Raw genomic sequence first — 8875 nt, forward strand, 5'->3', positions numbered from 1 at the left:
ACTTGCAGAAAGGCATAGGCCAGATCCATCCAAGCATGATGTTGGTGATACAGCAGCCGCTTCACTGCCTGTAAGTGTAAGAGAGCAACTCTGGAGCAGATATCCATCAGCCCTTGTCCACCCTCCTGCACAGGAAGATACAACACTGCAGCTCTCAACCAGTGTTGACCACTCCAGAAAAAGTCCATCAGCACCCCCTGAATGGCATTAATCAGTTCTCCAGGTGGGTTTAGTACAGTTAACAAGTGACAAGAACCCACCCCCTATATGATAACTGGGGACGCAATCATGACCATTTAAGCAACTTGACATGCACTCCATTATCCCCTCCCAGTTCTTAGCCTTAGCTTCCTTAGTTCCTAACCAGACCTCTAAAAACTTCAACCCCTTCCTACCCCGCTGTGCACCATCTGGAAGTAGTGTAAGAGACCTATTCCCACTCAGACCACACCATAAAGCTTCTGTCTTATCCCAGTTTAGTCTTGCAGATGAGGCTTGTTCATAAGTTTTTAAAGACTCTGTCAAACATTTAACATCAGCATCATGACGCATCACCACTGTAATATCATCACCATAAGCAGACAGTTTAATGGAATTGATCCCACACTGCAAACCTGACAGCTTCTTCCTCAGGAAACAGAGAAAAGGCTCAACTGCAATAGAGTAGAGCTGTCCTGACAGTGGACAGCCCTGCCTAATCCCCCTGCTAACTGGGACTGGATGATTGAGACCACCTCCTACCTTAATCATGCAAGAAGCACCAGTGTACAGTAACCTTACCCAGGATATAAACCCCTCCCCAAAACCAAAGGCTCTCAAAGTATTAAACAAGTACTCATGATTAACACAATCAAAAGCCTTTTCTTGATTGAAGGACAGAAGGCCAAACTCAGAACCAGAAAGTCTAGCAAAATCCAACATATCCCTAATAAGAAATAAGTTATCATAAATTGACCTCTGTGATACACAGTGTGACTGGTCTACATGTACAACTGAGTCTAAAACCTTTTTAAGTCTATTAGTAATACAGCGTGACAGGATTTTACAGTCAGCGCCAAGGAGCAACAGAGGCCGCCAGTTCTTCAACAGGCAGAGGTCACCCTTCTTCAGCAGAAGAGAGAGGACAGCACGCTGGCAGCTCTGTGGAAGCATGTTGGCATCAAAGCTAGCTTGCAGAATGCTGAGATCTTTCCCATTGACCCCCTGAAGGCTTTGTAAAAGTCCACAGGTAGACTATCAATTCCTGGTGCTCGTCCAGAGGTGAGCTGATGCACAGCTTCTGTCACCTCTTCAAAAGTCAGAGAGCTCTTGATCGACCTTGGGAAGATCTGCAAGCAGCACTTCAGAGCAATACTGGTCCGTACCTCCAGCTGTGAACAAGTCAGAGTAGAAACGTTCCACTAGCCTCCGCATCTCAATGGGATCTGAGGTAACAGAACCATCATCCTTCCGCAGCAATGCCAAAGACTGACAATCAACAGTGGATCTTTCTAAATTAAAAAAGAAAGCAGTGGGAGCATCCATATCATTAAGAGACAGAAACCATGGTCTAACCAGAGCCCCTTTTGCTTTCTCATTTAAAATGGCACCTAATTCCTGATGCTTTGTAGTTAAAACTCTCTGTAAAGCAGGGACATTTTGATTTATCATAAGGTCATGAACCCTTACAATATCCTGCTCCAACACTGTAATAGAGAGAGAGGGGGAGGGAGGATGAGAGTGAATGAGAGAGTAGAGAGAGTGAGAGAAAGAGAAACCAGAGAGAAAGATGGAGAGAGAGAGTAGGCAGGGAGAGAGAAAGCAGAGAGAAAGATTTAGAGAGAGGAGAAAGAGAGAGAAAGCAGAAAAGATGGAGAGCGAGGAAGAGAGAGTAGAGAGTGAGAGAGAGAGAGAGAGAGAGAGAGGATGAGAGTGGATGAGAGAGTAGAGAAAGCAGAGAGAAAGATGGAGAGAGAGAGTAGGCAGGGAGAGAGAAAGCAGAGAGTAAGATTTAGAGAGAGGAGAAAGAGAGAGAAAGCAGAAAAGATGGAGAGCGAGGGAGAGAGAGAGAGAGAGAGAGGATGAGAGTGGATGAGAGAGTAGAGAAAGAGAGAGAAAGCAGAGAGAAAGATGGGGAGAGAGGGGGAGAGAGAGAGAAAGCAGAAAAGATGGAGAGCAAGGAAGAGAGAGCAGGGAGAGAGAGGAAGAGAGACAGTTTGTCCATCACAAACACCATGTTTGAACACAAGGATGTCCATAAGTGCACGTGGCACCAGGACACCCTAGGCCGCAGTTGAATGATTGACTTTGTAGTCGTGTCATCGGACTTGCGGCCATGTGTTTTGGACACTCGGGTAAAGAGATGAGCTGAGCTGTCAACTGATCACCACCTGGTGGTGAGTTGGATCAGGTGGTGGGGGAAAATGCCAGTCAGACCGGGCAAACCCAAACGTATAGTGAGGATTTACTGGGAACGTCTGGCAGAAGAACCTGTCAGATTGATCTTCAACTCACACCTCCGTCAGAACGTTGACCAGATATCGGGGGAGGTGGGGGACATCAACTCAGAATGGGCCATTGTTGAAGCGGCTGACTGTAGCTGTGGCCGCAAGGTACTTGGTGCCTGTCGGGGCGGTAATCCTCGAACCCGGTGGTGGACACCCCAGGTGAGAGATGCCGTCAAGCTGAAGAAGGAGTCCATGGTTGGCCTGTGGGACACCAGAGGCAGATGACAGGTATCGACAGGCCAAGCGATCTGCGACTTCAGTCGTCGCCAAGGCAAAAACCCGGGTGTGGGAGGAGTTTGGTGAGGCCTTGGAAAGTGACTTTAAGTCACTTTAAGTCGCTCCGAAAAGATTCTGGCAAACCGTCAGGCGACTCAGAAGGGGAAAGCAGTGTGCCACTAGCACGGTATATATTGGAGATGGTGTGCTGCTGACTTCGACTGAAGAGGTCATTGGGCAGTGGAAGGAATACTTTGAGGACCTTCTCAATCCCACCGAAACGTTCTCCAGTGAGGAGGCAGAGTCTGGAGACACGGGAATAGTTGGACTCAGGTCACCTGTCACTCAGTCACCGATTCTATTCATAATTTTTATGGATAGAATTTCTAGGCGCAGTCAGGGGACGGAGGGTGTCCGGTTTGGTGACCTCAGGGTCACATCACTGCTGTCTGCAGATGGTGTGGTTCTATTGGGGACATCAGGCCGTGAACTTCAGCTTTCGCTGGATCGGTTTGCAGCCGAGTGTGAAGCGGCCGGGATGAGAATCAGTACCTCTGAATCCGAGACCATGGTTCTCTGGCGGAAAAGGGTGGAGAGCCCTCTCTGGGTCGGGGATAGGCTCTTGCCTCAAGTGGAGGAATTCAAGTGTCTCGGGGTCTTGTTCACGAGTGATGGTACAAGGGAGCAGGAGATTGACAGGCGGATTGGTGCTGGGTCAGCAGTGATGTGGACTCTTTACCTGTCTGTTGTGGTAAAGAAAGAGCTGAGCCACAAGGCAAAGCTCTCGATTTACCGGTCGATCTACATTCCCACCCTCACCTATGGTCATGAGCTTTGGGTAATGACCGAAAGAATAAGATCGCAAATACAAGCGGGCGAAATGAGTTTCCTCCGCAGGGTGTCTGGACTCTCCCTTAGAGATAGGGTGAGAAGTTTGGTCATCCGGGAGGGACTCGGAGTAGAGCCACTGCTTCTTTACGTCAAGAGGAGCCAGTTGAGGTGGTTCGGGCATCTGGTTAGGATGCCTCCTGGACGCCTCCCTTGGGAGGTGTTACAAGCAAGTCCACCAGGGAGGAGACCCCGGGGAAGACCCAGGACATGCTGGCGTGACTATATTGCCCAGCTGGCCTGGGAGCGCCTCGGAATCCCCCTTGGAGAGCTAGTGGAAGTGGCTGGGGAAACGGAGGTCTGGGCCTCATTGCTTAAGATGCTGCACCCGCGACCTGAACCCCGGAGAAGCGGAAGATGGATGGATGGATGGATGGATGGATGGATGGATGGATGGATGGATGGATGGAACACAAAACTATTTGTGACCAGATCTATTTACTCAGCACTGCAATATGAAAAAAATATATTTAAAATATTTTTAAAAAGTAAAAATTCAATAAAGATGTAAATATTGTAAGAATTTTGTCCAAAAACATGTGCATATTTAACATTATTCTAATCAATTCTATAACCAACACAGACTGACCTAGGAGAGCCGAGAGACTCTGCCTATTTTCCACTTAAAAGTGGGTCTAAACCAAAGCCCTCAGGCGTGTATTTCTGTACTGAAAGTATATGAGGGTCTTTCTGAGGAGCTCAGTCAGTTTAGGAAGCTGAACATTCTGTCAGGCTGCTGAAGCTGCTGCAGTCCAGATCTGGAGAAGATATGACATTTGATTTATTCATCCCAGTCTGACTCTGACGGGATCATTAATCCAGGGTTTGATTTTGATCTCGTTGACTTTTAGAGGTGGACGCCTGGTTCCTCTCACCACCACTGTGAACGATTCTGACTCTGTAAGTTTCTCTACAACAGAGCATTTCACACTGAACAACTCTGAACAACTCTGTTTACGTCTTATCCGCTTAAAAATGCAGGAACTTTTAAAACTTGGTGGAGCTTTTTTAAATGAATCAGCAGAAACCATATCGCCCCCTACACTTCCTGTAGTGTATTACAGTCTGTCAGAATGACTGTGTGGATCATATGAACATTATAGAGGCTTTTTAAATGAAACAATAGAAGTCATACCACCCCGTACGCTTCCTGTAGTGTATTACAGTCTGTCAGAATGACTGTGTGGATCGTATCAACATTATAGAGCTTGATTTGTGTTTCACAAAATCAACAAATCATCATGGATCTAATGTTGAGTTTGATATTATGAGGCAAATAATGTCTCAAACATACATTCCATGGCCATTTTATCAGAAGCCCCTCTTTTGTAGCTCCACCTTGCTGGAGTTTGGACTGCTGCTTATCTGATGATGCACAGTTTGTGTTAAGTATCCTCTAATCCTTCATTAATGGTCAGTTTCTGACCACAGAGCTGCTCTTGGCTGGATGTTTTTTTGTAGTGTTCTACTTACAACCTAGCAGTAACAGTCAGTGTCACTGCTGTGCTGAAAATGGACCACCACCCAAATAATATCTGGACAACAGTGGTCCTGTGGTCACTGACCAATGAAGACTGAAGTATAGATGCCTGAAATTGTGTAAACGGGCTTCATGGAGCTTATGTAGTGGTCAGTGCGGTGCAGCTCAAAGCAGGTCATGCTGGTCAGCTCTGCATTTTTACAACTGTGGTCTTAAGAACAGCATTGCTGGTATCTGTTTAATGACATCTGGACGAGTCACTTGCTGCAGCAGAGCTTGCAAAATGCATTCTTCCAGTCAAGAGTTATTGCCCATGATCCCCCAAATTGTACTCTTTTTCATGAGCGGTGATAACATTTGCGGAGGGGTGTAACAGCACACCCTGGGACCAATCGTTTATTCTGTGCAGTGTAATTTTCCCTAATCAAAAATTACATTTGGCTTCCCTCATTTGCATTTCAATGAGTGGAGGGAGTGGGTGGAAAAACAGTTAATTGTGGAGAGACTAATTAATTTGTCGCATAATTAGTGCAGGACCACTGGCAAAATGAGAGAAGCCAGCAGAGATGATGGGAGATATTCAAAGCCCAACAGCTTCAGTAGGAATACTGATCCAAGATCAGCTTCTGATACTTAGGAAAAACAGGAACCTGAAATTGAACCTACATCAGTGGTCCCACTCTGGGATGCTTTGGTCCAAACACAAAGATAAATCACTACATCAGCCTTAAATACAAAGATAAATCTCTACATCAGCCTTAAACACGAAGATAAATCACTACATCAGCCTTAAACACAAAGATGAATTGATAAATCAGCCTAAAACCAAAGATAAATCATGAAATCAGCCTAAAACGCAACGATACATCACAAAATCGGCCTAAAACCAATTTCAAACTAATCAGCCATAAAGAGAAAAATACAACATTATGTAAGCAAAAAGTAAATCACTAAATCACCAAAAAAACCCAAAGATAAATCATTAAATTGGCCTAAAAGACAAAGATAAATCACTATAAATGCCTCATCCAAAGATCGATCACTAAATAAGCTTCACAGGCAAAGGTGAATCAATAAATCCACCTAAACACGAAGATAAATCTCTAAATAAACCCGAAACACAGAGATAAATCCCTAAATTGGCTTTGAATTCAAAGATAGATCACCATCAACTATAAAGACAGATACATCATTATATACACAAAATCACTAAACCACCCTAAAAAGCAAAGATAAATCATTAGATTGGTCAAAAACCCAAACATACAACACTAAATCAGCCTTAAAGGCATAGATAAATCGTTAAATCAGCCAAAAACGCTATTTAAATCTATCTTATAATCTTTATCCTTATAACGAAAAATGTTAAATCCTGCAAGTTCTTTTGCATTCATTGGTCAGAAAATTATGTCCAGAGCTTTTAAAACGTGACACTGAGCAGGGCTCACTAGCACTCTCTGCTGGACAGAATGTCGGTGGGCCGGCTTTAGTGCAGAAACTCTACAGCCCCTGACCTCAATAATGCATGAGAGCGCTGCTGTCTGCTGAGAGACGTGTGACAGTGCTCTCCTGAGCATTGCAGCAGGCTTCTCTGACAGGCTGGTAGGAGGACGTTAGCAGAGGATGTTTGGCAAACTGATTTTTATTTTCCTACAAAAGAAATTGTGAATTTTTCAAACCCCATTGAGAGAAAGAGAGTCTGGAAACAACATAGGCTGAATTACAAGCAAGTCTGTCAGCCACCCACAGCAGACAGCAGACAGACCCCCTTTCCTTTCATTTGGCTTTTAGTTTTCTGCACGGAAATAGGTTGAATTTATTTGACATAAATGTGTATATAACTACTATTAACTACTAGATGTAATTACTGTACTATTTACAGGTTATTCTGTCTGGCTACCTACAACAGGTTTGTGGATTCCAGAGTTTCTTCTGAAATGAAGGGTGTTAATAGTTAGTTTTTCCCTCTTTGCTGCAATAACAGCCTGTACTCTTCTGGGAAGGCGTTACACTAGATCATTGCTGTGAGGATCATAAAGACAAACGAGTAAATTGGCCTAAAATAGAAGATGAATCACTATATCAGCCTAAAAATGCTAAATTAAATCACCTAAACAGCCTCAAAGGCATAGAGGAATCCTTAAATCTGCATAAATGGCACATATAAATCATTATAACCCCCAATTGCTCCCCGGGCGCCGTGGGTAGTCCAGGCAAGTGTGCTCACTGCCCCCTAGTGTGTGTGTATTCACTAGTGTGTATGTGGTGTTTCACTTCACGGATGGGTTAAATGCAGAGGTGGAATTTCACCGGTTGTGGGATTAAAAAAGTATCACTTAACTTAAATCAGCCTCACAAGCATAAATAAATTCACTAAATCTGCCTCAAAGGCATAGATAATTAATCAAAAATCAGCTTAATAGACAAAGAATAAATCACTGAATCACTACATAAACCTGAAACAAAGAAAAATCACTAAATCAGCCTAAAACCGATTTCAAACTAATCACTATCAGCCATAAAGAGAAAAATACATTATATAAGCAAAAAGTAAATGCCAAAAAAAACAAAGATAAATCATTAAATTGGCCTAAAAGACAAAGATAAATCACTATTAATGCCTCATATCCAAAGATAAATAACTAAATAAGCCTCAAAGGCAAATGTGAATTAGTAAATGCACCTAAATGCAAAGAGAAATCTGTGAATAAACCTGAGACGCAAAGCTAAGGCCCTAATTGGCTTAACATCATCAAATACGCAAATAAATAACTCACTAGATCACCCTTCAAAGCAAAAGCTAAAACAGCCTCCAAGGCATATATTAAACCATTAAATCAGCCTCAAAGGCATAGATAAATCATTAAATCAGCCTCAAAGGCATAGATTTGATTGAGCATTAGTGAAGTCAGGTACTGATGTTGGATGGTCAATTCTGGGTCACCCCAACTCATCCCAAAGGTATTAGATGGAGCTCCATCCAGAGAGCACAGTTCCAATTTTGCTGGTCCAATGCTGTGGGGCTTTATACCCCTCTAGCCCACTTTTGGCATTGGACATGGTGACCTTAGGTTCATATGCAACTGCTCCAGAGTGCCCATTCAACTGGTCAGTTAGTGTGGTCAACATGAGCACAGGTACCTGACATTAGAGCTCTGCAGAACAGCACTGCCTAGAGCAGCTAGAACAGCCCTGGGCCTTGGTGATGAGGGCCAAGAGGCTCCTGCAGAGGTAATGAGGCTCAGCCTGGAAAGTGAAAGCATGGCCCACTTGGTCAGAGTGCTGTCCTGCTCTCAGCTCTCACCTGGTGAGAGCGGCACTCAAGTGCAGACATCAACAGCATTCCAGCAGCCGTGTTTCAGCCTCTCTATTATCGTGATCCTGTGTAATAATCCAGAGCCGCCCTGTGTAAACATGCAGGACAGTCCAGTGAGATTTTAAAAGCCTGGGCTATTGGAAGAATGCTTCCTCACCAGCAGAGCTGGGAGAGGAAAGGAATTGACCTCATAAACTCTAGGGGTGTAAATGGGAATCCAGTTCTCTACTTCTAACAGTGAATACTTCAGAATAGAAACCTAATAATTTATTGTGGTTCCATGAGCAATTAATAGTTTCTAGTTAATACTGAATCATTTCCACTAGCTACTGAATAATTCATAATAAATACTGAATAATACATAGTAGATACTGTATCCTTTATAGTGGTTACTGCAAAATTCTTAGTAAATGCTGAATACTTCATATTAGTATATGAATAATTCATTGTAGCTACTAAATAAATCATACTAGTTATTAAGTAGTTCAT

Source organism: Pygocentrus nattereri, chromosome 24 (assembly GCF_015220715.1).
Source record: "Pygocentrus nattereri isolate fPygNat1 chromosome 24, fPygNat1.pri, whole genome shotgun sequence".
NCBI classification, from domain to species: Eukaryota; Metazoa; Chordata; class Actinopteri; order Characiformes; family Serrasalmidae; genus Pygocentrus; species Pygocentrus nattereri.